The following is a 4,586-nucleotide window of genomic DNA, read 5'->3' as shown; positions in this document are numbered from 1 at the left end:
TCTACCACTATCCACTTATAGAAGTAATATGCTGTCATTATCAGGTATTGCATGTTCCCTGTATCTTTCTTGAGGGGTCTAACCAAGTTGATGCCCTATTACATGAAGGGTCGTAAACCTGTCAAAGTATTAAGTTTTTTTGCATGTTGATGGTTCATAAAGGCATATCTTTGGCATTTGTTGCAATTTTGAGCGCAGCTGGTTGCTTCTTATTACATGACAGGCCAATAGTAGCGGGCAATTATTGCTTTCTGGGCCAACGATCTTCCTCTAGCATAGTTTTCGTATACTCCGAAATGGATGTCATTCAAAATTTTCAAGTTAACTTCCGATGTGACAGACAAGCTATGTGGTCCAGAATAAGAACGCCAATAAAGCTTTTCGTGGATTATCGTGTACCTTGATGCCTTTTGAATGAACTTTTTGGCTAAATTGCGATCTTCTGGTAGTTTACCGTCCCGTATATAGTTAATGATCTCCTCCATCTAGTTTTCTTGAACGTCGATGGCAAAGACTACCTTCTGTTCCATTTCATGGATGCTGGGGACCTCCAGGTATTCGAAGGAAATTGTTTGTTGCATTGAGTAATCTACAATCAGGGCTATTTCAGCGAGTACGTCAGCATGGCTATTCTCTCTTCTTGGTATTTGCATGATCTCATTTTTTTTAACTTCTCGAGGAGCATCTTTGCCTTATTTAGGTAGAGCGCCATGGTAGGGCTTCATACTCAACTTCTTTGTTGCTTGCTTTGAATCCCAGCTTGAGGGCTTGTTCAAGTACAGAGCCGTTTGGTGTCTACAATACCATTCCTGCACCGACTCCATGTATGTCGGATGACTTGTCTACATAAAGCTTTCAGAGGCGAGGGTTTTCTTGGAGGAAGGAGAACTGATTGCTTTCTTTGCACCTTGTGCTACAAAGGTGAACTCTGCTAAGAAGTTTGCCAAGGTCTGGGCCTTGATTGATGTTTTGGGATGGTAGACTATCTCATGTTGCCCCAATTTGATACCCACTTTGTAACTTCAGATTAACCACTCTGAATGACTAAAAATATGGCCAAAGTATCCTTGCTCGAGAAGAGCTTTTGATATGTAGTATATTGGTTTCTACTCCTCTGAGTCTTCTCGGATCAGAGCTGCACTGGGTTGTCAAATACGGGCAGACAAAGGTATAGATCATCTCGGTCGATGGGTTCGGACAACAGTGGGGGTTTGGAAAGGTCCTCGTTGTGTTTTCCAAAAGCTTCTTCACATTCATCCATCCATATGAGACCTTTGCTTTTCTTTATCGCTGTAAAGAACGGTTTTCACTTTTTGGTGGATCTTGAAAGGAATCTACTGTTAGCTACTGCTCATTCTGTCAAACTTTGTATCTCCTTCATGGTTCAAGGTGACATCATTTCCATGATGGTCTTGATTTGATTCTGGTAGACTTCAAATCCTCACTTAGTCACCATGTACCCAAGGAATTTTCCTAACGCTACTCCAAAAATGCATTTTTCTGGATTCAGCTTCATGTTATACTTCCAGAGGATATGAAATGATTCTTGGAGATGCATTATATGGCTCTTCTTTTCTTTGCTCTTGACAACCATATGATCCATGTAAATTTCCATTATGTCTCCAATTTTTTCTTTGAAGACTCGGTTGACGAGTTGTTGGTATGTTGCCCCCACGTTTTTTAGTCTGAACGGCATAACCTTGTAGCAGTAGGTACCTTGATCGATGATGAATAATGTTGCTTTCATGTCTGGCTCATACATCTTTATTTGGTTGAACCTAGAGTAGGCATCCATGAAACCTAGGAGCTCGTGGCCTGTTGTTGAGTCTACAAGTAGGTCGATTCATGGAAGTGAAGGAAATATTTTTGAAAACTAGTTCATTTGAGCAACATCTATGCATGCAATTAACAATTAAAAGGTAGAATCATGCTTGTATGCACTCAAAAATAAAACTTTACCCATGAAATTCAAGGCGGAACCAAGACTTCACTCAAGAACAAGGTGAGTTGAGAAATATTATACCTTTGTTGATTCCTCTTTGCATAAGCAAAGGCTAATCACCCAAGAGATAAGGCCTTCATTCCTTACTTCTTAGCTCCATGGATTTCTTGGATGAGGAGGGTAGCATGGATTCTCCAAGTTCCCAAAATAGAGAACCTCCAAGTCTCCACACCAAGCAAAGCATTGATGAAGAGATGAGTAACCTTGGATGAAATAAATGCTAGTAATTTCTCCAAGGTGGGCGGCCTCCTAGAGAGAAAATGAGAGCATATGTTCTCATCTTTTTCTCCGAAAGAAAACTCTAAGGATGAAATGGTTATAAAGTTGCCTTTATACCACCTCACAATGGAGCGGCAAACTTGCAATTAAGCCAAGTTCACTACCCATCACTCTTATGGCCGGCCATATTGGGTTCTTTGGGCTTTGAGGCCCTTTGTATATCAAGTTGTCATACAACTTGAGTTATTGGACATGACATTCAAATCCCATTGGGCCTTGCGGCCCAAAACTAACCCAAGGTCTATAACGAACTTATTCGTCTGATTAGTTAACATATTAATTAATCCCAGCCATAAATAATTAAACCATTTAATTATTCTTACTCATCTTTGTTATTTGTTCAATCTCTACCTTACACGGTGTACGATCCATTAGGTTTCTTTTAGCGAAGCAATGGGCAATTAGAACTCTTCAAATCGATTGTGAATTGAAACATACTTTCAATTCTCCCTTTAGTGATTATACACCTTTAGGGCTTCCGCAAACCATGAGTGACACCTAGCAGCATGTCATGGCTACCCAAGCTAATCAGAAGAGGTGGATAACCTATTCAGTTTAGGATTACAATGCAATACGGTCTTTCTCTAATACAATACTCTTGCCCACATTGCTTGGATTGATAGTTTATTCATGTCTACTATCCAATGTGATTCACTTACTTATATGATTACCTTGAACATGATTTGGAATGACTTCCTAAATCTCATTCATACTCTGGCCAGAGATTCTTAATCATATCATAGACTATTCTCCCTTAAACGGTTTGAAGGTTAGAGATCCCTTGTTGCGCAATCACTTGCCTCCGTGGCTTAATGGCTTAACCCTAACTATGTCGTGGACACCTTCTAACGGAGTGACTTTGACATAGTCAAAGATCAAGAACCTAACCACAAGACAACTATGATGCCTCAGGTGAAAGGACTACTTTGCATTATCCTAACCATGAGTTCTCATGTGACACGAGTATGAGAACTCCTCGTTGATCGTGTTCAGTGGACCCATTCTCTATTGAGCACCTATATGCTTGTCTTGGTGTCAGTCACACCTATGACTCGAGACCAGCCACTCTCTCTAAGAGAAGACATAGCACGTATTGATCTTAACGGATTCTCAATGCCCAATTGGCAATCCTATGATCAAGAACTTTTAGGATATGTATACAAAAGAGAATGGTCTCATAAATCTAACTTCTTTAGATCACATTCTCCCAATTACATATTCCTTGGACTTATCGTTTAAGCATATAACATTTATATGAGACGGCTTAAAACAATAATCTTTGCCCTTTATATTAAACTAGATTAGTTTAACATGTACATAAAGTATCATCATATGATTGGTTTTAGGGCACATTTCCAACAATCTCCCACTTGCACTAGAGCCAATCAGCTTGGTCATTAGTAATGATACCTCTTTTGTAGTCATTTCAAAAAATAGTTGAGTAGTAGGCCTAGACAATGGATATCTATATGTTATCCATAGAAGCAACCTTGAGAATAACGATGTCACCATTATACATGAATCTCAATCATGTGGTTTAGTCTCTCATTTGAGTTCGGATCTTGATGAGACCTTGATTCCCTGGCTTGAGATGAACTTTCCCATCCAAACAACATTGTTGTAAGCTTCTATATGGTGATATATTTTGCATGCACGATGGAACACACTAAAGTCATTACTTTTAATGTTTCCACCCAAATATCTCTTTAGTCATAATAAAGAGATATTCAATTATCTCTTCATTCAAAATAAAGAGACATCCAATGATGGATACGATATTAGATTCATAATCTAATACATTTACGCTTCCATTACGTTACTCTAATTCTTATTCATTCTTGAGGAATCTATCCTTTAGTATTCCTTAAATACTTAAGGACTCACTTGACAATTGCCATGGTTCTAATCCTGGGCTTGCATCGATCTTGGTACAACTCATATCAACGTTTTTCATACAATATGAAATACATAAATCACCTTTTTGCTTATGCATAAAGGATTCTATTTACGCATTATTTATTTGGGAGTGAAAGGGTACGTTCCCTTTGAGAATAGCAACTTCCTAGTCTCACTAGAATTGTCCTTCTGATTGAAGTTTATCATTATATGAGAAACTTCCTAGCATCTTTTGTCTATCATTAGGGATTGATATAATCCAATTATATCCTGAAATCTATCATTATAGATTTCCATCCCATGTATATAGATTATGTCTCCCATATACATTCTATCATTATAGAATGTTTAAAGTCATAACTTTAACGAAGAATAATTCATTTCATTTCCAAAATTAATATATCATATA

Source organism: Malus domestica, chromosome 13, assembly GCF_042453785.1.
Source record: "Malus domestica chromosome 13, GDT2T_hap1".
NCBI lineage: Eukaryota > Viridiplantae > Streptophyta > Magnoliopsida > Rosales > Rosaceae > Malus > Malus domestica.
Note: the sequence above shows the minus strand (reverse complement) of the source record.